The following is a 27,073-nucleotide window of genomic DNA, read 5'->3' as shown; positions in this document are numbered from 1 at the left end:
ACTCTGTTATCCTGACTATCCCAACACTGTCAGGTCAGATTCCAAAATACTGTAATTGGAGACTCTTGTATTATTCTTCCTTCCTCTCTTTGGGTAAAACAGGCAAAACTCCCTCCAAAGAGTAAATTTTAATTAAGGCAAATTCACCATATTGCATAGGGGTTAAGAAGCTTAGTCTTTAAAGTCAGACAGACATGAATTTGAATCTTGGTTCCAGCATTTATTGCAATGTGACTTCAGGTCAATCATTTGCCTTCTTTCTCTGAGTTCCAGTTTCTTCATCTTTTAAATAGGTATAGACTTTTCAACTTTCAATAACTGTTTCAGAATTAAATAAGAAAAAATGGGTAGAATGTTTAGCATTATGGCTCATTCAGGTAGATGTTAGCATTATTATAAAAACTCTTTTATTGAAAAGCAATATGCCTCAATTAGAACCAATCTCAACCTCTTTCTTTGACTGTTCTGTATTCAGCCCTCCCCCAGTCACCAGCCACAGCTTTTTTTCTCCTGCTTACTTCCAACTCCATATGTGATTTCACCAGGCCTGAGAAACAAAAAGGACACAAATACAGAGGGAATGCAAAGTCATATTAAGAGCCAAACATCAGCATGAAATCTCATGACCTGCAGCAACTGGGCTCCAGAGTCTCCATGAATGCAGCTCCAGGCCAGTGAGTCCCAACCAGGGATGGGTCCTGTTCTTTGATGTAAGAGAGTTTCCTTTAGCCTTCTAAATAAGCCCCTACTTTACTTGGACAAATCTAGGTAGCAAATTTCTGTTCCTTGCAACCAAGGTGTCTGGACTAGGGCAACTTACTCATATAACTTGAGCCCCTATTTTCTTTCTTACTCTGAAGTAGTAGATATTTTATCTGTATTATACCAAAACAGAGAGGTGAACAAGCTACACCCCCTCAAGTTTGGGAGGAACACATCTGATATTTATTTCACTAAATCACAACAACACCATTGCTGTGCTGAAGACAAAATTCCCATGTATGAAGATGGGCTCATTCCACCACTTATTTTTCTTGGGGACTTATTAATTCCTTTGAAATCATATGCATATAAACCAAAACAGTAGCCTCTTGGCAGCAACATTTAGTCCACATTCCAAAATAATCCAAGTATCTTCATAGGGCAAAACTCCAGAGATATCCCTTTAAATAAAAATTAGAAATTATATTATTAGCCTAAATAAATACTGAGGCAGATAGCTCTAGGACACTGAGAGACTTTAAAATAAAATCTCCAAATAAACTGAAAAAATGAATTTTCCTGGCTCCAGCCTTACTTAACCAATTGCTAACATTTTCATGAGAACAAATATATTTAAAAATCCCCCCAAGGCTTCTTACAAAATCAGACATCTGGGCCAAAGGCAGCCACTGTATTAATATGAGTCTCTGGGACCAAGAATTGTATGGCTACTGCTGACAGATTAGGCTTTCTTTTCTCCTCTTGGGATGCTTAATGCTGGGAACACACAAACCTGTATAGTGCATTCCAATGTCTCCCACTTGAGGCAATTTGGAGTTGCTGCATTTAATTACCTCTGATGAAATACTTTGATACCTTGATGAATAAAACCTTGGGGGAGAAAGCTCCTTAAGAAAGTCAATTTGACTGTCAAAGACATTGGTGGAATCCACCTCCTCAGCACTGCCCTCTGTGCTTATGGAGAAAAGCAGTGAGATAGCTCAGAAACAGTCCTGTAATGATGGTGGATCTTTGAGGAAAAAGGTGGCACTGCCAGGATTCTACAGTTAGGTCATGGCAGTAGGGTAGGTATCAACTACTAGGTGGAGTTTCCACACAACTGGGTAAGATCCAACTTACTGAGACCAACATGTTGAGACCACTAGACATGAACAAAGGAAGGCAAGAAGAAAACAAATTATTCTAGACTTCTCTTTCAGTTCCCATCTCCAGTCAACACCCAAGTCTTATAGAATCTCCCTATAAAATATGTCTCAAACATGGTCCCTCCTCTCATTCCTATAATCAGTGCCTTCACTTGGGCCACCATCATTTCACTACCCATAGCCTGCTGACTTGTCCCTTTATCCAAATAACAGCTCCCTCCAAAACTGCTATGTGATCTTTCTGGTACACAAATATAATTATACAACACCCTCTTTAAACTCTCTGAAGATCAGAAAGCAAGACGAAAGGGAAAAAGGACTGACTCTTCAAATAAAAAATTAGGAGCAAGACAGTAGATGTGAAATGAACCACATTACTACCTTAAATGTAAATATACCAAATACTCCAATTAAAAGACAGTGATTGTTCAACTAGATTTTTAAAAACAAACTTAAATATATTCTATTTGCTTTATAAAAAAGGACCAAGATAGATGAAAGTAAAAGTAAAGAAAAGAATGTGCTTTGTAAACACTGCAATAAGAAAGTTGGTATGAAGGATGCCTGGGTGGCTCAGTCGTTAAGCGTCTGCCTTTTCCTCAGGTCATGATCTCAGGGTCCTGGGATCGAGCCCCGCATCAGGCTCCCTGCTCCATGGGAAGCCTGCTTCTCCCTCTCCCACTCCCCTTGCTTGTGTTCCTTCTCTCGTTGTCTCTGTCAAATGAATAAATAAAATCTTAAAAAAAAAAAAAAAGCTGGTATGCCTATATTACCATTAGACTAAGTAGACTTTAAGGCAAGTGGTATTACCAAAATTGAAAAAATAATAGTGATTTAGGATTCATTCAACAGTGAAGTATAGAAATACTAAACATGTGCACTTAATAACATAATTTCAGGGGTGCCTGGGTGGCTCAGTCAGTTAAGCATCTGCTTTCTGCTCAGGTCATGAACCCAAGGTCTTGGGATCGAGCCCTGTGTGGAGCTCCCTGCTCAGCAGGGAGCCTGCTTCTCCCTCTCCCTCTGCAACTCCCCCTGCATGTGCTCGCTCTCTCTCAAATAAATGAAATCTTTTTTTTAAAAGAAAAGCATAATTTCAAAATACACGAAGTTAACATTGACAGAATAAAGAAAAAATTAAAAGAAATTTAAAAATCAACAATTACAATGGAAAATTTTAAGATATTTATTTTTCTTCACAGGTCTATTTATCCAAAAAACAATGAAACAGAAAAATGGCAGGGAGTAATGGGAATCTTTGACTCTTATGTTAATCTGACTCTTAAACTAGAAAACGAAAGAGAACCTGAGGAGTTCTTTAGAAATCAAGTTGGGACGATCCACACAGAAAATCCAAGGTGGTTTGGAAGCAGTTTGTGAAACTTCTGTATTTGGGGGAGGGATGATTTGTTTGAGGTTGTTTAGCCCTTCAATTTAGTCCAAAGCATAAAGCAAGATACAGGAGCTAAGCTATTGGCTCTTTATATAGAAATAGCACCAACTCAGACTCAAGTGTATTTACCATTTTGGCAAATACCAAACATTTTTGTTTTTAACATTTTCATATGTGAGCTTAATACCAGCTTGAATCATATGAAATTGCTATTTCTGTAGGTCAAAACTGGTTGAATATGAGCAATTTCATACCTTCAATCACATATATTCATATATGTGCATGCTTTAAGTTACAAAAGTAAATTCTTCCTTTAGAGGCTTCACATATCAGGATATGCTTAAATAATGTTCCCACGGCACTTCTGAGGAATACAAAGCACTATGAGGAGAACAAGAGGAATGCTGAATAAAGTAAATAAAAATTTCCCCCTGATATCTTCTTTCCCACTAGATAGAGAGCCATAAAGACAGAGATAGGTGATAGATAGATATAAAACTGTAAAAGTGGGGGGTGCCTGGGTGGCTCAATTAAGCATCCAACCCTTGATTTCAGCTCAGGTCTTAATCTCAGGTTTATGAGTTCAAGGCATGCATTGGGCTGCACCCCCAGCATGGAGCCTACTTAAAAAAACAAAAACAAAAATTGAAAAAGTGATAGTATATAATGCTATTATATTATAAACATTAGTTTCATAAGTGACATCCAACAGAGTATTCTACAGATGTCTACCCTGTGGAATACATTACCTCAAATTAAATACATTGTCTCAATAGTCATTTCAGGTCAGCTGAGATTTCAGTGAATTAAATTAGATTGAAGTGGGTTTCTATCATTCCTCTGGTTCTTAAACTCTTCATGACCATTCCATGATCTGTTCTCTCCTGTACTGTATCTTATTTTCCCCCTCCTTTCAGTGTTCCTCACTAGGAACATTGCTGCAATAATATAGCAGCTGTAAGATTTATAAGCTCACACTGGTGTCCAATCTCAGACTTCAGCATCTTGATTGAACCGTTAGTCTCCAATTCATTGATCTATTTCAGCTGCAGTATCCCTTTCACAGAAGGTTCCATCCTTTTCAGTTGGCTAAGAGATAGGCCTTAAACTGACAAACCTCCATCAATCAACAAAATAGAAATTTGTTTTTATTATATATCTCATCATTTTTCTTCGCCTTCAAAATGCCAAGGAGAAAATAAATCAGGGTGGCTGAAACAATGACTAAACATCTTTTTCCATCTAGAGAACATGTTAATTATGCTTAAAACACTTCATTGAAACACTGAATGTTACATTAAAAGGGTTTTTAAGATACATTAAAGGTCACAGTATTACTATGGAATTATGCTTCTAACTGCTAATGATATAAAAAGGTATGAGAAGATATTCTAGAAATTCTTGACAAATAGGCAAGAGAAGTATGGGCTATACTTGACTGCCTTGCCAAAGTTCTCACACTTGCTTCTAGGGTCAAACTTGAACTACGATGGCAGACTAACTAAGACATAAAACTCCAATAATAATTCATCCATTATGATAACTAGAATCGATTTGAAGGTTAAAGGTGAGTCACTCAGGAAAATATAGATTTGCTGATGAGACTTTAAAGAGATTCACTGATAAAAAGAAATTACTAAAACATCTACATTCACCAGAGACTCAAGAACTGTTATAAAACAGCCAGAGAACCAGCTAGTTTTACAAGAATAGTTCCTTCTACAACCATAGAAAGAATTTTTTTCCCTTGACAAATCATTCAAGCTGAGGAACAGTTCGAATTAATAGAGAATGTATTCCTCCTCCAGATCATGAATAAATATGAAAAGGAAAATGAGGAACAAATTGTACATGTAAAATTTCTTATTGACTTGGTTAAAAGGTTTATAATTTTTTTAATTTATAATTTAAATTTTATATTAATGTTTTAACTAAATAATTAAACACTTAAAAATACATGCTCCTGTTTTAAACTAATTTTATTTTGTTATTAAAGATATTTTAAGCCACTTAAATATTAATTATTTTACTTTAATTTCTGCCCATGAAGAATTAACTTATGGGAACTGCTGTCCCACTATAAACATTTAGAGACACACACAAAACATTTGAAATAACTGTATTCAGACATTAACAACACATCAGCAGCACAGGAAATTGATTCCTGAGTGAAGGGAAACAAATTAAACAAACACCATGATTGCCCCAGCTTTCTGTCTGGAGGCATTTCTCAGTCTGCAGTGTAGAGATGGGGGAACTCAGAGCCCAGCAGGTAGGTCTTCCTGAGTTAAGGAAACAAAGATCAGAGTTCAAAAAAATTGAAGCAGCTAGAAATTGCAGGACACAGTGCTGGAGGGGAAGAAACTACTCAAAGAGCTCTGGGGACCTGAAGAGAGTTCCTTTCTAGTGTCTGCCCCTGAGTACTGATCCATGCATATGTTGATGAAAACTTACGAGACCTCAGGAAAAAAAAAAAAAAGAAATGGAAATTAATAGGCCAAACAATTCCCAGAGCCAAAACACGGTGGAGAATAGTTGGCATCTCACCTGCCAGAGTAGAGAGACTACATAATACGCAGGGTCTAAGGTAGAGTCTTCAGAAGTGTCTTACCTTACTAGTGGGGCTAAAATGGCCCTTGAACAAAGACTACCAGAACTAACGTTATAAAGCTTAAGAGTAAGCCTCAAAAGGATAGAATTAATTCCAAGTTAAATGCCAAAACAAAGCCCAACACTCTTTAAAGGAATCTAACAAAATCAAGCACTCAAAAAAGTAAGTCACAATGTCAACACCAAATGAAAAATAAGTAGGCTTACAAAAAAGGAGGAAAATCCAACCTCTCTCCAGGAGAAAAATCAACCAATATAAATAGATCCAAAATTATGGAGATGATAGAATTGGCAAAGCCCTTAAGACAATTTTCAAAATCTTATATATACGGGGGCATGTGGCTGCCTCAGTTGCTGGAGTGTGCAACTCTTGATCTCAGATTTGTAGGTTTGAGCCCCACGGTGGGTGTAGAGATTACTTAAAAGTAAAATCTTTTTTTTAAAAATCTTATACATATGCCCAAGAATACCAAGACATGAAAAAAAGCAATGTCTGAAATATCAGTTATTTGAAGTCTTGATTATTGTGATTCTAATAAAATATACCAAAACTGCCCATGATAGCACCTTGCAAAATAGATAAAATTATTCAACCCATTCACAACCTCCTATAAAAAAAAAAAAATCCCTTTGCTTCCCCGTTACCTTCAAAAGAAAACCCCGATTACAGAGCATTGTTTCCTTTCTCTCCAAACCAGGAAATGGAAAACCCTTTCTGTAAAGGAAAAGATAGTAAATATTTTTGGCCTTGCAAGCCATATGGTATCTGTTACAACTATTCAACTTGGCTCTTGTACAGTGAAACCAACCATAAACAATATGTAAATAAATGGGCATTATTTGCTGACCCCTACTCTAAAGCTCTCCAATACAAAAGCTACTAGCCACATGTGGTTATTACAATTGAAATTCAAATTACTTAAAATTAAGATTAAATTTAGTAAAATTAAAACTTTGGTTCCTCAATTGAACATGTGTTAAATGTAGATGGCACAGATATAGACATTCCATTTCCATCACCACAGAGAGTTTTATTGGACAGTGCTGCTCCAGAGCTATGTGCATAAGAACTGCCTTGATGTGCTTTGTGAATGCAGATTTCTTCACCTATCTCAACATGTTGAACTAGACTCTCTCTGAAGGTGAAATCCAGATTTCAGCAGGATGAGTCATATGTGTACTAAAAATAGAGAACTACTGGGTTAAAGAATGAGATCCCTAACATAGTCTCATCATAGATTTAAGGTTTTAATCCTAACTACTTTATGTCTTTTCATTATTCCTCTTGTATTCCTACCTATTATTCCTACCCAATCTGCTATATCACACATTACAAATGAGCCATATAAATTAGCACATCTAACTACAACAGTGAGAAAAACAGAAGAAAGAATTATCACCCTGAAGAAACCTGATCAGTGACCTCTTACCAAAGGCATGTAAAATTATTTCATTTTCTAAGTTAAATTACTTAGAAGGAAAAAAAGAATGGTCTTATATTGAGCAAATATAATAGATACTACTCTTCCTCACTTGTGCTCTCTCCTCACTTGGGTGTTCCTTTTAGTAAATGAAAAGATATCCCTAATACAAAGTTGAAAGGCAGCATGTTCAAGTGTGGTATCTACAGTCAGACTACTTGGATTCAAATCCCAGCTCTACCAATTACTATCCTATGTGAACTTGAGCAAGTCACTCAACCACTCTGTGCCTCAGATTCCTCATCAACAATGGTGAAAGTCACTGTAGCTACTACAGTGGATTCCTATGAGGATGACATGATTTAACATGTATAAAAAACTTAGACTAGTACCTGGCATATAATAAATGCTATATGTGTTAGCTATTATTGTTTTCATCGTATCAGCATTAAGGTACAATTTTATAACATCAGTAACAATAATTACCAAATGATCTTACTACAGCTTGAACACACTGGACTCATTATAAGTGGGACTCTGTTAGCATACATATATGTCATGTATGACAGAAATAACACTATTGGGAGAGTTCCCCATATAGGAGGTATATACCAGCACAAATATAAGCAAATGTCGAAGCCCAAAGTCTCACTGAAAATAGGCATCTCTTTTATGCATGCATTGAAACCACTTTCCCACTTCTATCATGTTCTCTATTATTCCTTATTTTCACACATTTAAAAATATTCTAATGGAATTTTACTCAGCCTGAATCCATGTGCTTGCATTTGAATGTGTGTGTGTGTGTGTGTAATTTCTGAACACAAACCAAAACACAAGTGTAATATCTTGCAAATAAACTGTAGGATGCTATTCCTTTCTTTATATCAGCTGTCTATTGCCATGATAGTACTGCATAACAAACAACCACAAAATGTCAGGCACATACAAAAATAAGTATTTATTTTTGCTCATTATTCTTTTAATTGGTTAGGTATTCTGCTCATCTGAGCTGTGAATGGCAGAGCTCACCTATGGTCAGTTGCCAGCTTTGGGTTGACTACGCCACATTGCTAAACTTGGCTGGGCTCTCTCACAGGTCTGAGCCTCCACTGGGACAACTGGGCTGACTCAACTCTATTCCATGTCATCCTCCATCAGGCTATCCCAGGCATTTTCTCATGATGAAGGCAGAAGATGGAGAGAAAGCAAGCCCAATCATGCACATTTCTAAGTGTTGTGTAGCATAGCATCCCACTGACCAAGTCATTTAGTCAAGCTCAGAGTCAGAGTAGGAGGGACCACAAAAATACAGGACAAACAGCATGATAGAGGGAAGCAATTAATTGGGGCCACTGATGCAATCTATCAAACTGTGTTTAATAAATTTTAGCACTTCCTTTTCTTGGATTAAACTCACTATCTTTCATTGTCTCATAATCACTAGGATTTTTAATTTAACAAATGTTTCTTTCTTGAAAAGGAGGAGTACACTTGTGTCACTGAGTCACATGTATTTATTTTCAAATAATTTAAATTCTAGTAGCTGTAAGTAACTGAGAAATTTCCATTTTCCTACATTCTTACTCAATTTTATATAAAATGGATTAGCCTCTGATTAAATGTGCCACCTTCCAAATCTTAAATCATCTTGCTCCTAGAAAACCGGAGAGTATCATCCATATTCCAAAATAATCAAAGATTATATGATTTTCAGTAATTGTCCAAGTAATTAAAAGTCAATTTGGCATTTCTTAAGGTCTAAAAGGACTTCCTAATACAGTAGTGGGTTTGTCTGGTATCTTCATCTTAAGAATCTAACTGTAATATCTCATCACGATGTAATTCCTTGCAAAGAAATCAGAATTATTTCATTTTTATTAGCTACACTATCAGATTATATATAAAGATTTTGAGGTATGCTTTTGGCACAGATAGAAAGCATTCCACAATTTCTTTTTTTCTGTTTTTATAAGCAAATATCCATCAAGTATCCATAATGGCTAAATACTGTGTTAGATACCCTAAAAACAAAAGTTAATCTAAGGCAAATCTTTATTCTGTTCTCTAGGCTCAGAGAGGCTGTTCCTAAAATAAGTTTAAATGATGAGATAAGTAGAGAAAAGAAACAAGATAATGGTTATCATAATATTTTCAAGCCTTTAATTATTGTCAGAGTTTCATATAGGCAGTTTTCTTTTACCTTGGAAATTTCTACTCAAGTCCAGCACACTCACTCACTCAAACCACAAAGCAAATGAGCAGTGTTGTTGTAGCTGGGGGAGATGTCCATGTAAATGCCAACTACCAATGAATCAGTAGTTTCCTTGAAGTGGCAGCCTATGTTCAAGTCAACTCACCATAACTTCTGTTATGCCTTTATTTGTACCCAGCACATACTGACATCATATGCACAAAGATTTACTTACAAGTTTCTTAAAAGTGGACATGTATTCTCATAGTCTCCCTAAAATCTCATCCTCTAAATTTCTAATTCTTATTAGGTTAGTCCTCTTAATTGAAAGACCAATTAATCCTTTAAAGCAATGCCTCCCACACTTTAATGTGCATATCCATCACTGGGGAATACATTTTATGAATGCAGTTCTGGTTCAGTCAGTCTAAGAAGAGACATAAAATTCTACACTTCTAATAACTCTCCTAGGTGATGTTGACTCTGCAGTTCCATGAACCCCACTTTGAGTAACAAGTACAAGTCATAAGGGCTTTTATCCCCATAGGCATATACTACCCAATATGATCCAATCATCCTTTCCTCCCTCACAAACCCTTTCACTGAGTCCTAATATGAGATCTACAAATCCCTTCCATTTTAAACCCTACTGAGCATGCCTTTAATCTTCTTATAAAACACTGAGAACAAAGCTTGACACATCTTAACTACTCATTAAGGTGAGTTATTGTTTTGTTAACTGAAACCTGGCTGTTCCCTAAGAATACTGCTCTTGAGTAGAAATACTTTACTTTCATAACCCATATACCTTGGTCACAAGAAATTAGTAGTTGTTGTTCTTCTTCCCCATTGCCACTTCCAAACTATTTCTTTTTCCTCCCTCAGAAACAAATAAACAAAAATAAAAACAAAACAAAACAAAACAAAAAAACAGATCTTTAAAGTCTGTACCATCTGGTTCTACCACCCACTACCTCATCTTGTAGCTGCCATCAACCAACATCTTGTCATTCCCCTGGCTTTCAACCGCTACACCTGTTAGCACTTCTCAGTCACTTCAACATCCATATGGATGAACGAAGTAATGCCCTGACCTCAGTTTCTTGATTTTCTAACCTAAAATAATATTATCTTCCATTCCTCTTCAGTTACCCATCTCACGAACAAACCCTAGACCTTTCCATCACCACCTTTAAAACATCCATGTCAAACAACTGTGCTATGTCCACCATAATCCATACTTCCACCTCACCTGCTAAGGACCCTCCAGCTACAATTCAATGAGCTCGTGAAACCTCCAGTGCACTTAATATAGAATAAGACTTTATGTATAGTGAAATTTTATGTATAATGAAATTACATACATGTATATCATGAAATTCAAATTTTTTGTACTTTTGCTTGAAATAATTCCACTTAGATCCACTTGTGTCTTCTAAATAATACAAATAATGATACAGTATCTGCAAAGACCAAGAATAAATGTGATCTACCTAAAGTTGAAATTTGAGATCCACAGATGTGAGCCATAATATCACTTATAAACAATTATATCTTTAATTACATATACTTTTGTTAGGGAAAGTGACCACAGACTTCAGCTGATTCTCAAAACCGGAATACTTACACCAAAAATTGGTGACCCACTCTCCTTTTTCAGGCATGAAGGAAGAGTAATAATGTCCTCCGGGGAAAAACAGGGTGAACACGGCAGCCAGAAAACGCCATAAGTTTAGGACAGTGAAGGGATGAGATTCCCTTGAAAGCAGATGTCTTCCTAAATTCATTTCTAATCCTAAATTTCACAGTACACAGGCCTATTGAATTCAATTCTTGCTGCTATACAAAGCCCTTTACCTGGGTAACTACATGGGGCCAGAAGGAAATAAGAAACTTGTAGTTTTCTTTATTGGTTTTTTTTTTTTCATTTGTTATCACCTTCTTTATTGCAGACATAAATGGATGCGTATGAACTCTCTATGAAGATAAGGTATGCATGGCTTCTTTTTGAAACTTTGGCTTCTTTTGAAAATGAAATGTAGGTTATGGACACTGAGAATACCTTATGTACATAGAAAGTGCAAAACAATTTTGTAACAATGCAGATACATGTGTAATTTATGAATCATCTATTTCATGTCATGATTCAAAATTTTAATCATCTTATGAGCATATGTCTTAGAAAAGACTTCTAATGATACAAACTAGATGAATTATCACCCTATTTTTGGTTGGTCTTGACATAAAAATTCTATGAAATGAAATGCTATGAAAATTTAAGTTCCATGTCCATAAAGTGTTTGACAGCCACTGACAGCCATCCCTTGAAATTACTTTCAAATCCTTACACTTTTGATTTAAAAGCAAATAATTATTTAAATAATTCTAGCCAAACCCCATTCAGGACTTCATTTCATACCTAAGGAGTCTTGAACCTTAGATATTAATAGGAAAATGTTTCTTTAAACAGAGATTTTTTTTTTTCTCCAAAACCAGATGTGATTATAGAATCTGATAGGGGAGGTTCCTCTTCTATAAGTGATTGGCCAATCATTTGTATTTAGTGCCTCAGAAATTACTTTTTACCTTCAGAAGAAATAGGATAAACATGCTTTGCTCAATTTCTTAACCTTAAGATTAAAAAATAAAATATACAGACTGTCATATATGAGCCATCACTGAGAAACCAAAACTTACCACAAAACAGAGCTAATTGTTGGTTGGCTGATACTGTGATATTATTATTTTAGATGAAGTAGGTATGCATTCAGGTTAATTATAGAATAATATAAATTATACTTTTATTAAGTGCAAGATTTAGAAGAATTTTCCTTCCTTAGTTTTTTGCACAGTTATAAAGGTGGTTAAGAGTCTGGGCTTTACAACAGAATACACATTCCTCTCTAGTGCACATGGAACATTCTCCAGAATAGATCACATCCTGGGTCACAAATCAGGTCTCAACTGGTACCAAAAGACTGAGATCATTCCCTGCGTATTTTCAGACCACAATGCTTTGAAGCTAGAACTCAATCACAAGAGGAAAGTCGGAAAGAACTCAAATACATGCAGGCTAAAGAGCATCCTACTAAAGAATGAATGGGTCAACCAGGAAATTTAAGAAAACTCATGGAAACAAATGAAAATGAAAACACAACTGTTCAAAATCTTTGGGATGCAGCAAAGGCAGTCCTAAGAGGAAAGCATATAGCAATACAAACCTTTCTTAAGAAACAAGAAAGGTGGGGCACCTGGGTGCTCAGTCAGTTAAGCGGCTGCCTTCGGCTCAGGTCATGATCCCAGGGTCCTGGGATCGAGCCCCACATCGGGCTCCATGCTCAGCGGAAGCCTGCTTCTCCCTCTCCCACTCCCCCTAGTCTGTCTCTCTCACTGTCTCTCTCTCTCTGTCAAATAAATAAATAAAATCTTTAAAAAAAAAAAAAAAGAAAAGAAACAAGAAAGGTCTCAAACACAACCTAACCCTACACCTAAAGGAGCTGGAAAAAGAACAGCAAATAAAACCTAAACCCAGCAGGAGAAGAGAAATAATAAAGATAAGAGCAGAAATCAATGAACTAGAAACCAAAAGAATGGTAGAACAGATCAACGAAACTAGCAGCTGGTTCTTTGAAAGAATTAATAAGATTGATAAACACCCAGCCAGACTTATCAAAAAGAAAAGAGAAAGGACCCAAATAAATAAAATCATGAATGAAAGAGGAGAAATCACAACCAACACCAGAGAAATACAAACAATTATAAGAATATATTATGAGCAACTATATGCCAGCAAATTAAACTCTTCACAGTGTAGGGATAGAGGGTACATACCTCAGTATCATAAAAGCCATCTGTGAAAAACCCACAGTGAATATCATAGTCTATGGGGAAAAACTGAGAGCTTTTCCCCTAAGGTCAGGAACATGGCAGGGATGTCCACTATCACCACTGCTATTCAACATAGTACAACAAGTCCTAACCTCAGCAATCAGACAACAAAAAGAAATAAAAGGCATCCGAATCGGCAAAGAAGAAGTCAAAACTCTCACTCTTTGCAGATGATATGATACTTTATGTGGAAAACCCAAAAGACTCCACCCCAAAACTGCTAGAACTCATACAGGCATTCAGTAAAGTGGCAGGATATAAAATCAATGCACAGAAATCAGTGGCATTCCTATACACCACCACCAAGACAGAAGAACGAGAAATTAAGGAGTCTATCCCATTTAAAATTGCACCCAAAAACATAAGATACCTAGGAATAAACCTAACCAAAGAGGCAGAGAATCTGTACTCAGAAAACTACAGAATACTCATTAAAGAAATTGAGGAAGACACAAAGAAATGGAAAAACATTCCATGCTCACGGATTGGAAGAACAAATATTGTGAAAATGCCTACGCTACCTAGAGCAATCTACACATTCAATGCAATCCCTATCAAAATACCATCAACTTTTTTTCAAAGAAATGGAACAAATAATCCTAAAATTTGTATGGAACCAGAAAAGACCCCAAATAGCCAGAGGAATGTTGAAAAAGAAAAGCAAACCTGGTGGCATCACAATTCCGGACTTCAAACTCTATTACAAAGCTGTAATCCTCAAGACAGTATGGTACTGGCACAAAAACAGACACATAGATCAGTGGAACAGAACAGAGAGCCCAGAAATGGACCTTCAACTCTATGGTCAACTAATCTTCGACAAAGCAGGAAAGAATGTCCAATGGAAAAAAGACAGTCTCTTCAACAAATGGTGTTGGGAAAATTGGACAGCCACATGCAGAAGAAAGAAACTGGACCGTTTCCTTACACCACACACAAAAATAGACTCCAAATGGATGAAAGACCTAAACGTGAGACAGGAATCCATCAAAATCCTTGAGGAGAACACAGACAGCAACCTCTTTGACTTTGGCTGCAGTAACTTCTTCCTAGAAACATCGCCAAAGGCAAGGGAAGCAAGGGCAAAAATGAACTATTGGGACTTCAAGATAAAAGCTTTTGCACAGCAAAGGAAACAGTCAACAAAACCAAAAAGACAACCGACAGAATGGGAGAAGATATTTGCAAATGACATATCAGATAAAGGGCTACTATCCAAAATCTATAAAGAACTTATCAAACTCAACACCCAAAGAACAAATGATCCAATCAAGAAATGGGCAGAAGACATGAACAGACATTTCTGCAAAGAAGACATCCAAATGGCCAACAGACACATGAAAAAGTGCTCAACATCGCTCGGCATCAGGGAAATCCAAATCAAAACCTCAATGAGATACCACCTCACACCAGTCAGAATGGCTAAAATTAACAAGTCAGGAAACGACAGATGTTGGCGGGGATGCGGAGAAAGGCCAACCCTCCTACACTGTTGGTGGGAATGCAAGCTGGTGCAGCCACTCTGGAAAACAGTATGGAGGTTCCTCAAAAAGTTGAAAATAGAGCTACTCCACAACCCAGCAATTGCACGACTGGGTATTTACCCCAAAGATACAAATGTAGTGATCCGAAGGGGTGCGTGCACCCCAATGTTTATAGCAGCAATGTCCACAATAGCCAAACTATGGAAAGAGCCCAGATGTCCATCAACAGATGAATGGATAAAGAAGATATGGTATATATATACAATGTAATATTACACAGCCATGAAAAAAAAAGAAATCTTGCCATTTGCAATGATATGGATGGAACTAGAGGGTATTATGCTAAGTGAAATAAGTCAATCAGAGAAAGATAAGCATCATATGATCTCACTGATAGGAGGAATTTGAGAAACAAGACAGAGGATCATAGCAGAAGGGAGAGAAAAATGAAACAGGACGAAACCAGAAAGGGAGATAAACCATAAGAGACTGTTAATCTGAGGAAACAAACTGTTGCTGGAGTGGAGGGGGGTGGGAGGGATGGGGTGGATGGGTGATGGACATTAGGGAGTGTGTCAGTGGTCTATCAGTTTAGGTCCTTAAGAAACCATGTAGAACAGAGTCATTGAAAACCCAAAATGGCAATAGCATGAAATAAACTGTTGTTTTGTTAATCCATTAGAATATGAAGTTAAAGATGTTATAGAAATTTAACCTAGCCTATACTTCACCTCCTTATCTTTCTGACTGTGTCTCCCAACATGACTCTATTCATTCACTCTGTGTAGCCATGGCAGCCTCCCTGTCATTCTCTGAACACACCGAGTATTCTCCTCACTTAGGGCTTTGCTGTTCCCTCTAAATGCAATGCTCTTTCCCTGAGTCTTAATCTCTATACTTGCTTATTCACATTTTCTATTTCTTCCTGAGTCAGTTTCAGTAGTTTATGCCTTTGTATGATTATGTCCATTTCATCCAGGTTACCTAATTTGTTAACAAAAAATTGTTCATCATATTTCCTTATAATCCTTAGTACCCTCTTGAATTATACACTTTAAAATGGCTAAATGTAAACATCATTTTACATAAATTTTACCATATTAAAAAAAAATCTAGATGGAACTACTCCTAGTCTCATGAGCCTGTCAGGGAGCAGTTCATAGAAAGACAGTCTATGAGTCCTTGAGAGGGAAGAGCACAGGGTTAAGAGCTAAGGATTTAGGCCACAGTTCAAGGGTATCTGATAATTTAGATAACTTCAGATTTAATATTCTATTTGTTCTTTCTACTTTTTCAAATTTTAAGGGTGATAAGAACTGATACAAATAATAATTAGTCCTTTCTCTATTAAGCTACTCATAAATGGCCTACATCCTTCCTTGGTTTCAGTTCTAAGGGGATATTGAAGAATCAATCTGAATGGTTAAGCGTCTGCCTTTGGCTCAGATCATGATCCCCGGGTCCTGGGATCAAGCCCCATATCGGGCTCCTGGCTCAGCGGGGAGTCTGCTTTTCCCTCTCCCTCTAACTATCCCCCTGCTCATGCTCTCTCTCTGTATCTCTGCATCTCAAATGAATAAATAAAATCTTTTAAAAAAAAATCAATCTGAAATATGAGTTGTGCTCCAGTTACCTTGCCTATGTCAAGTCATTTTTCCATAGAGATTCTAGAGCCATATTTAATTCTTCAGCTCTCTCTTGAATCACACATAATATGTGTATTACCTGTAAATTCAGATCAGCTATAATTTAATTGTGTGGGGAAGAACTGTCTGGGACTTTTAGAAAATCCTTCTAGAATACAATCTATCTGGCAGTTCTATTTGCAAAGTAAATCTGTACTACATGTGCACAGGGAGAGTTACAAAGAAGAAGAGTGTTCTGATAATGGTCCCAAAGCAATACTTAAAAGTTTAGTCAGGGGAAAGGCTTAGGATTGTTATAAGTCCCCACTACTTGAGTGGTTTCAATACTCTAAGGGGACTGACAGCCTATGGTAGTGAGAGTAATGATAACTAGAGTGAACCAAATAAATAAGAAACTATAGTGTTGGTCATCTATATTTCTAGATCATACTCCTTATGAGTTCAGAAGGACAGGGAATTGTTGGATACTAATATTTCCCTTGAAGTAGCATCACTGGACATATTTTGGAGTTGACTTTTTGTTTCTTGAATAATATGGGACACTGGCTCTTCCAAAGACTATTTTCCTTACAGGATCTAATAGGTGTCCTTATTTACGAGCTCTTCATTCTTAGACAATAGAAGACTTTTTGTTCTTTTTTTTTTTTCAGGAACTAGTAGTTTTATCTCAAACTTTGTTTTTATTTCTTGCTTGTTTTTTTTATATTCTTTGAAAATGTTTACCACATATTAAAGATCTTCTAAACTGGCAATTTCCACTTCCAATTCCTTTTTCTGACTATTTCAGCCTGAGCGCATTTATGAAAAGAAAGGACAAGGCTTCTTTTACTCTAGCTGTACAATCTACCCCAAAACCCATTTGAAAATTTCCTTAAGTCTAGGGATGCCTGGGTGGCTCAGTCGGTTAAGTGTCTGCCTTCAACTCAGGTTATGATCCCAGAATCCTGGGATCGAGTCCCGCATTGGACTCTCTGCTCAGTAGGGAGCCTGCTTCTCCCTCTCCCCCACACCCCCACTCAAGCTCTCTCTCTCTCCCTCTGTCTCTCTCCAAAGTATAAATAAAATGTTAAAAAAGAAAAAAGAAAATTTCCTTAAGTCTATTTTAAACTCATCTATTAATTTGTCTCTATTTTATTTATTTAAAATTTTACATTTTTGACTAATCATTGCTTAAGGAAAAGACTTCTAACATGGACTTATGCAATGTATTTTCTATTTTTTTTTATTTCAGTTATGTACAATTTGATTACTTAAATCTTCTCCTGGCCTTTCCCTTCTTGCTTCTTTTATCCATTTTCTCTTTGATTGAGAGGCTAACAATGAATTAACTAGTTGAAACAAATCTGTTATTCAAAATATGGTATTTAGAAGTATCTAAAAAAATGCTGAATTCTGCAATAAACACTTACTTGTCTGTATTCTTAATGTTTAGAAAAAAATCTTTCATTATAGCTTTCATGCAGCTCTAAACCAGTATTTTAAGTTCAACTTCTATATATTTGCCTTCATATTCAGCAATGCAATTACTCCTTTCCTGAAAACAAGATAGCTACACTGCCAGGCCCAATCTCCCCCAGCAAATCATATGCTGATTTTAGATCAGATTTTTGAGAAGTGTGGATTTCAGGGATTGGCAGATTATCAGATCTTTAAAAAAGCTGACATCCAGTGCCTGGGTTGCTCAGTCAGTTAAGCATCTGCCTTCAGCTTGGGTAATGATCTCAGGGTCCTGGGACTGAGCAATACCGGGCTCCCTGCTCAGTGGGGAGCCTGCTTCCCCCTCTCCCTCTGCAGCTCCCCCTGCTTGTGCTCCCTCTCTCCTTCAAATAAATAAGTAAAATCTTAAAAAAAAAAAAAAAAAAGCTGACATCATCTATAAAAGCATGGGAGCTCAGGTGAGACTGGTGCTGAGCTGGCACTCAGGGTGTGTTTAATAGAGTGAGTCTGTTTATAAAACTGGCTGATTTTCAAAAGCAAGAAGCTATAACAGGTTGGCTTGCAAATTAAACTGGTTTAAAACTGGTCTGATGTTATGAACAATCAATCTTTTCCAAGTGCTACAAAAACTCTTTTTTATCTCACCCACCAGAATACAAGCCCCATGACAGCATACATTTTGCTTTCTGTTATACCCCAAAGCCAGAAAAGTAACTGTCATATAATATTACAAAGTATTTGTTGAATAAATGAATAAATGAATGAATCAAACCTAAGCCTCATTATTTATCTGTTCCATGAACTTCAGCCAATTGTTTAATCACTTAATCCTCAGTTTCTTCTGAAGGGGGTTAATTTTATTTACTTTGCATAGTTGTTGTAAGGATTAAATTAGGTTATGCACATAATACATTTGCTAAGGTGCCTGACAAAGATTTCAAGAAGCAGCGGTTTCTATTTTTCTTATTATTATTAGATGGCAGGGTAAAATATATGAAATAATGTACTTCTCTCATTGTACCTGTGACCTGACTTTGTACTGACATCCCACTACCAGAAACATGCTCCGGTCGTTCCAATACGCTTCTATCCTTATTTATCCAAAATGTATCTTTTCTATGTCCCATTATCTTGGGGTCATAACTTAGCTCTTTGGAGTGCTAATAATGACTGATAATACCATAAATGGATTTCCTTCAAAGAGCATATATCCTTGCCAGAACCCAAATTAATGACTAATCATAGGAACTTAAAACACTAAGGCAGCCTAGAAAAGATTTTCAGTGTTGTGTATCATTCTTGAATTCACCTTAAGATGAGGAAGCCCAGATTCCATTCCAGATTGTCTATTCCATTTCTCCGCAGTGCCTCCCTCATGGTGACACATATATTAGACCCTCAGATATACCAAGCTAGAGGTAAGGGAAGAGGTCTATTCAGAAATACAGATTTGGAAATCAAGTAGAACAAGTTCTGAAAAGTATCTCCTGACCACCAAATCAGCTATCAGCTACCCTCCCAAGAGCAGCTTAAATGATGCAATGATATCTGAGGAAGCTAAACTAAGTTGCTTAAGGAATCACTGAGAATTGAGGAAAATAAAAACAGTAAAGGTAAATTATTCTTTCAAGAAGTCTTTTCATAATGAGGCATGCTACCTTGAAAAATAGGATAAAGCAAGAGCGGTGGTAGTGGCTGTCACTTTTGTTTCAAAAGGGGGTAGTTCTATTTACCCCAAAGACACAGATGTAGTGAAAAGAAGGGCCAATATGCACCCCAATGTTCATAGCAGCAATGTCCACAATAGCCAATCTGTGGAAAGAGCCGAGATGCCCTTCAACAGACAAATGGATAAAGAAGATGTGGTTCATGTATGCAATGGAATATTACTCAGCCATCAGAAAGGATGAATACCCAGCTTTTGCATCAACATGGATGGGACTGGAGGAGATGATGCTAAGTGAAATAAGTCAAGCAGAGAAAGTCAATGATCATATGGTTCTACTTATTTGTGGAACATAAGGAACAGCATGGAGGACATTAGGAGAAGGAAGGGAAAATGGGGGTGGGGGGAACAGAAGGGGAGACAAATCATGAGAGACTATGGACTCTGAGAAACAAACTGAGGGTTTTGGCAGGGGGGAATGGGTTAGCCCAGTGATGGGTATTAAGGAGGGCACGTATTGCATGGAGCACTGGGTGTTATAAGCAAACAATGAATCATGGAACATTACATCAAAAATTAATGATGTACTGTATGGTGACTAACATAATGTAATAAAAAAAAGAAAAAGAGATAAAAAAATAAAAAGGGGGTAGTTCAAGGTGAATTCCACAGCATATGGCTGATGACTGATTAATAATAATAATGTTAATATAATTGGAATGCTTACTTGTCTTATTCAGTCACTAGTCTAATAATACTATTATTATTCCCATTTTAGAGGTGAGGTTTAGAGCAGCTACATGAGTTGTGCATGGATGCTATAATGGTTAAGTAGCAGAGCCAAGATTCCAATACAGGCCAGCCATTTGGCTCAAAAGACCTTTCTCTGAACTACAATGGTACAATGAATTCAGGTCATCTGTGTTCTCTGTTTTCCTAGGATTGTACTAAATTGTAGGACTTCAATATTTGTAGCCTCTGGAGCACTTCTCTTCTATAACATCATCTAGCCACTGTTGGTGCAAATGAGACTTGAAAAATGCCATGAATTCATGAAGCTTGTTCTCCATTTGATCAAACCAGATTCCTTTTCACTAAAGATGTGTAGAGAGAATTCTGTGACGTGTTTCTCATATTATTTTTTGGTTATTGAAGCCATGAGAAGGAGAACTTTGATGCATTAAATTTTTAAAGATTTATTTGAGAGAGTGCAAGGAGAAGGGGCAGAGGGAAAGGAAGAGAGAGAGATGGGGGGCTCAATCTCATGACCCTGAGATCATGACCCAAGCCAAAATCAAGAGTACAACGCTTAACTGACTGAGCCAGGTGCCCCTGAAACATTAAATTTTTATGGTCTATGTGAAGGAATTCCTGGTTCAACATATAATGTCTTTTCAATAATGATACTGACCACATCAGATAATTTATTTTTAATCACAGTCATGATTAAAAATAATCAAAATGGTCAGTAACCTAAGGAGCTCAGAATACAATTAGATCAGCCATTTGAATATGGATTCACACTCAATCCTCTGACAAGGTCTACATGATACAGTAGGTGTAATCTAGTCACTTCAGCCATTCATATACCCAGTGGGGAGGCCTTGCAAGAGTCATTCAGATAGGATCACCAAAACCTGAGAATGGAAAGACCATCCTAAACTATGGAAAGACCAAAGCAAGGAACCACAAATTCAATACCCAAAAGGCCCTGCCCTCAGGGGCTTCCCCCTCGACTCTTCCCTTCTATTTCACCTCTTAATGCATTTTCCTCCCATCAAGTTATTCTTCTTTTCCCGTTGTAGAGTGCCTTGTAAAAAAAGCATTAAAAGGCTGGATTGCCAATGCACTGAATTTTTAAACCCTCTAAATAGGACATTAGTTCATAGCTTGAATGTTTTGAAATCTGATCAACATGCCGTTTCTCAATACATTAAGCAAAGCAAGCAAAATTAGTCTGCTTTATGTCAGGTGCTTAGCACAAATCCCTTAATAATGTGCTTGAGTGCAGAAACCATTAATAAATGCATAATTCCCTAAGACAGGCTTGATTAATTAAGTCATTTGTGTATCCTCCTAATTAAAAAAAAGAACATTAGGCAGATGAGTGGAAATTCTGAGTACAAAATCCAAAGGCTTCCTTTGAATGCCTTTTGCTTTTCTCTTCAAGATGAAAGAAATGCTGCTGGTTATTGTAGCTGCCAGCAAATAGTTATAGCATGGGCACACAGCACCCAGAACTCTGTGTCTTATTAAAAACAATTTGGTATTCATCTGCCAATTTGTAACTCAGTTCTCAATCAGGGGCCTGTCTGATTAAGTCAGGCAATTCAAATTTGAGGGGGCAGCTGGTGCTGGTATGCAAATAAACAGATGAGGAAGAAATGGGACCAATGAATCAACAAGCAGATGGTAAAAAGCCAAAGCCTGCAAAGAGTACTTGAATTTCTTTTCCTTTCTGCTTCCCATCACCCTATGTCTCACAGATTTATATTCCAAGGGATTATAAAGATTATCACTTAGTTTAATGATCAACATAGAACAGTTTCTAATGTTGATCCCTTTAGCATTAAAGATTTACAGAAAGGAAACATTGGTCACATGATGCTATATTAAATGGGTCATCTGCTTCAGTAATTGTTCATTTTGTTTCTTAATCAATTAACTATAAAACAGAATTAAGATACTCATATGAGCCCATCTTTATTTCTGCCAAGTGTTTCCAGGCAAAGCAGTACGCTCTTCAAAAGACAGGAAAGTCTTCATCTCAGGTCCTGGGAAACAAAGCCCAAAGAAAGGCACTGGGTCCTGAATCTGTTCATTACCTAAGTCACACATTTCCTCATGACTGGTTCAGTGTCACATAGTCATACTAATTCTTGGTCTTTTTTTCTGCAACTGGTTCAGGAATTATTCATTTGTCCTTGTCTGAACTGGATCTATTTGGAAAATGCTCACAGAGTCTATCTTTATTTCCAGGCATTTCAAATTTCAGATACAACTTTTGGCAGTACTGTTGCGTGAAGTCTCAACATAAATACCTTCATTAATTATGGCCTTTCATCTGCCAAAATCTTTTCCTTAGCTTCTTGCTTTAACTTAATATCAGATAGACAGGGCCAAATGAAGTAGATTGTATAGGCAATACGATGAGATAAGATGCAGTTGAGAGTTATTAAAAGATTTGAAGCAGGCATGATATTGGGATACATTTTAAAATATAACATACTTGTTCTTACAATGCTTGTTGTAAACAGTGAGAGCCTGCCTTTAGCACTTTGACAGCTGAGAAAACTTTCTTTAGAATACAGTTACAAGTCATTGGTTTTATCAAGAGGAGAGGGGAACATTTCCACTTTTAGAGAAAAATATTGGCACAGGACCAATTCTTGACTTGAAGGATTATTGAACCCAAGATATGTTTTTCAGTGGTAATATACAAATCACAATATTTTTAAAATATTTGCTCATGGTAAGTATTTTTGACTCAGATCTTTTGAATGAATTTCCTTTCTACTTTCTTAAGTAGAAAGTACTTTTTCATAGTTATATGTTATAGTGTTAGCACACACTATTTAGACTGCTTTGGACCAGCTTTATATCAGACAGTGCTGAGCCATGCTCTTTTCTTTCTTTTTCTTTTTTCTATGCCCAATGTGGGGCTTGAACTCATGACCCCAAGATCAAGAGTTGCATGCTCTACAGACTGATCCAGCCAAGTGCCCCCTAGTCATGTTCTTTTGCATCAAGTAAGGGAAAGCCTGGATTCATACTACTCTCTCCTTTATTAAGTATTAAAAGAGCCATGTAAGCCAATATAACCTGTGAAAGGGAATAATGCCATATTACATCAGCATTATTAGGAATAATGCTGTATAACATCTCTCCCAATCTTGAATAACAAAAAGCTATGAAGACGAGGATAAAAAGCCATTTCCAGAAATCTGTGACCAATATACGCATGCTTTACTGTTGAAGATGCTGGAAGAGTCCACAAATGTAGTCATTTACACATATACAACTCCACCATTTGTACCACTGAGTGATTTCACTTGGAGGTTTCTATCTATCATCTTCCACAGTCCACTTCTTCTGTTCTCATCTATTACTTTAGCTACCCCCATTGGTTTCAGCTCCATGGAATTAAATCCAATCTTACATCCTGATTTGATTCCTTATTTATTTTCTAATTTCATATCTGATTTGGCTAAGAAGTCAGCTATCAGCTTAATTATTTCTCCTTTGACCCAACTCTCTTATTCTCTGTTTATAAGATTTTTTTCTCTTTGTGCCTAGAGATGGAGTCTTATTTAGGCTGCTAAAGTGGTACTTCTTCAATATGCAACTCGAAGTCTTAATCAAATTGGGAAATTTGCCAACCATTATCTATTCAAATATTGGTTTTTCCAGTTTTCCTTGTCCTTTCTTTCAAGACTTCAATTATAAACATATTAGATCTTCATTATATCATCTATGTCATTTATCTGCTTTCTGCATTTTTCATCTTTTCATCACTTAGTACATCTCTCTGAATATTTCCTTCTAATCTACTTTCCAGTTTGTGAATTCTCTCTTCATCTAGGTCTAAGATGTTCAGTACCCTATCCATTGGATCCATAAATTTGGCTTTATAATTTTAAATTCTAGAATTTCCATTTGGTTCTTTTTTTTTAATAGTTTCCTGCTTTCTGGAAAAAATGCTCCATCTCAAACATAACAAGAATAGTTCTTTTTAAATCTCCATCTGGTAACTCCAATATATGAAGCCACAGTGGGTTTGTTTATATTGTCTGGTTTTTTTCCCTGCTGTTTTTGTGAATGTTTTCTTTAGTTATCTGGTTACTTTTTATTGTTTTCCAAGCCCTGTATTGACAAAATTGTTTTTAGAAAGTATACAACAATGATATTTTCCACCAGAGATGATTTAAATTCAACTTTAACATGCAGCTAGAGGAACTACCAATATGAGTTCATTTCATTCTAATTTCAGAAACTGAAATGATTTACAACTGAGCTGCAGTCCCCAAAAAGGCATGCCTTTTTCAAGTTACCTTTATTTAGGGCTTAGAACTTCTGCTGGATTCCTAACCCAAGTGTTGAGAGCCCACCAGGGCCCCAAGTCACCCTTTGATGACCCTAGACTCCAGTTCCTCCCCCTCACGTGACACTGTCAAAACACCCGTCAAGTCTCTCAGCCACACCCTTCAAAATAAAATGGCCCCAGAGGTAAAGCAGCCAAAAACTCTTCCCTGGGCCTTTGAACCCTCCCATATTCTACTGCAGTTGTTCTTTACTGTTTTGTTTTTTTTTCCTTTGCCTACAAGCAGATGTTTTTTTTTTAATAGTGAATTTAATTTTTCCAGTTGTCCTAATTAGAAAAATTGGTCTACTAATTTAGCTCTGCCCTAACTCTTGAATTTGTAAATCCCTTCCAAATCACATTCTTGGTGTCACTGATCCTACCACAAGCCTGTGACACTACCTGACAAACTTAGTCAAAATCTAATGATACAGGGGCGCCTGAGTGGCTCAGTCTTCGGCTCAGGTCATGATCCCAGGATGCTGGGATCAAGCCCCGCATGGGGCTCCCTGCTCAGCGGGAAGCCTGCTTCTCCCTCTCCCACTCCCCCTGCTTGTATTCCTTCTCTCACTGTGTCTCCCTCTGTCAAATAAATTAAAATATCTTTAAAAAAAAAAAATCTAACGATAAAGGTTTTTTTCCCACAAACTCAGAAAACACACGCATACATACTCCAACAGGACACATTATACGCATAGCAACTCACCATCTAAATAAAGTGGTAGTACCAATAAAAACTAGAAATTTTTTAAGTTTTGGATAAAATAAAGAGTGCCTAGCTGTACTAATGGCTCTAAATGAATCTCGCTCACATGTGTGCAAACATGCCATAAGCATTGGCCCATATCTCCAAAATTCAGCCAGACAATCAGTATTTACCTATTCCCACACTGTTCCTTTTTTGTTTGCTGCCCCTCCCTCAGCTTTGCCCATTTGTATATGTCTCTTCACTCCAGTTTCTAACCAACCCCCTTGATTCACAACTCCCCTTGGACCCACATTCACATCAACACCTTCTCCACTACACCTCTGGCATGTTCCCTCTGATCCAACTCCATAATCTTGGATAAGAATCATCTCACAATTCTACTTGGTTCCATTAGTTAGATATGCTTACTAAATCCATGACCCCTATATAATGCTGCCCAAGGGACAGGAGATAAACATTTATATACAATTTCCACATTATTAAGTGTTCACACAATTCAATGTTCAACTCAAAATTACTTTTTGCTACAAATTATCTAAAATGTATTAAGTAGAAACATCATTCTATTCACATGATATTAAAGAGTGAAAAAAGGATCTAAAAATACAAATAACAGAGAATTGGAGGATTTAAGTCAGATAGAACTACAAAGACTTCAGATCTTATTGGGGGGAGGCAGAAATTTGGTTGATTATAAGGATAAAGGACCAGAAAATATTTCCATGTCTAGCACAGACTGGGCACACTTTCTCAGTAGTATATAATTTTTATCCTTCAGTTATATAATAAAGCTCAAGCTACTGGTTAAAAAAAAAAAAATTGCTGCCCTAAACTTATTTCAGGCTTTTGTTTGCTTTCCCATAATTCAGTTTGGAAATAAAGCACTTAAAAAAAAAAAAGAAAGAAAGAAACAGGAGCAAATAATAATGACTAACCGTCATTCTTTCTCACTAACCTGAGTGCCAAGGTTCCTCCCTCAAGGAAATCTGAGTTACAAATCTCTAAAAATAGGGGTTTCTAATGGAGACAGAGACAGGGCAAAAGGCACCACTATAATTTGATAAGGACTTACTTAGTCAAGCCTCTCGTTTTAAATAGGGTAAAAGGTTTTAAACATATTTGTTTAAAAATGATTTATGTAGACCACCACTGACGCCAGGAAGATTAAGAACAGCATTTGCTAGTTATTTAGATAAAGGGTCTCTTGAAAAAGGAGGTGATAAATTTCTAATATATGTCTTACAATTGCTGCTGAGGGAAGAATTAGACCCATATTATAACTCAATTGCTTTATCAGCCAACCAGTTAACTTCCCAGTTGCCTGGAGTGCCCTCATAGTGACTTCATACTTGCCAAAGATGCAACAATTTTATAGATAGATTCCAGGACCACCCCACTGAGAATTTCCCCTCTCCCTGCTTTTTTGAAAGTTCTGGTAATTTATAACTTCATGCTAATGTCCAGGGCTCTCTGAAGAACAATTACATAAATATTTTTAATTGCACTGTCCTTTTAAGCATACAAGCTACAATTCATCTTAAGTATGTCAAGGTCACTGGTTATCTCCATAAAAGTTTTAACATGATGTGGCAATCTCAACATTCTTCAGTTAACACAGCTCAGCAATTTTAGGAGTTTCAAAAGGTCTCCTACTGTTCCTGTGAACTATATAGAGTG

The 27,073-nt window shown here is 36.8% G+C and overlaps 1 long non-coding RNA gene across 4 annotated transcripts in view; it reads right to left on the bottom strand.

Moving 5' to 3' along the window:
* The window catches only part of LOC113934440, a 187,583-nt gene that overhangs the window by 84,872 nt on the left and 75,638 nt on the right, over window positions 1-27,073 (bottom strand). Inside the window, exon 5 of one of the 4 annotated variants that reach the window (XR_003523681.1) lies at window positions 6,517-6,586. The exons of the other annotated variants lie outside the window; for them this stretch is intronic. This is a non-coding gene — a long non-coding RNA (uncharacterized LOC113934440). Of the gene's footprint in view, window positions 1-6,516; window positions 6,587-27,073 lie in introns of those variants that run through there. 4 annotated transcript variants of the gene reach the window in all.

This window comes from Zalophus californianus, chromosome 13 (genome assembly GCF_009762305.2).
Source record: "Zalophus californianus isolate mZalCal1 chromosome 13, mZalCal1.pri.v2, whole genome shotgun sequence".
In the NCBI taxonomy this organism is placed as follows: domain Eukaryota; kingdom Metazoa; phylum Chordata; class Mammalia; order Carnivora; family Otariidae; genus Zalophus; species Zalophus californianus.
This window is presented reverse-complemented; position numbering and strand designations above follow the sequence as displayed.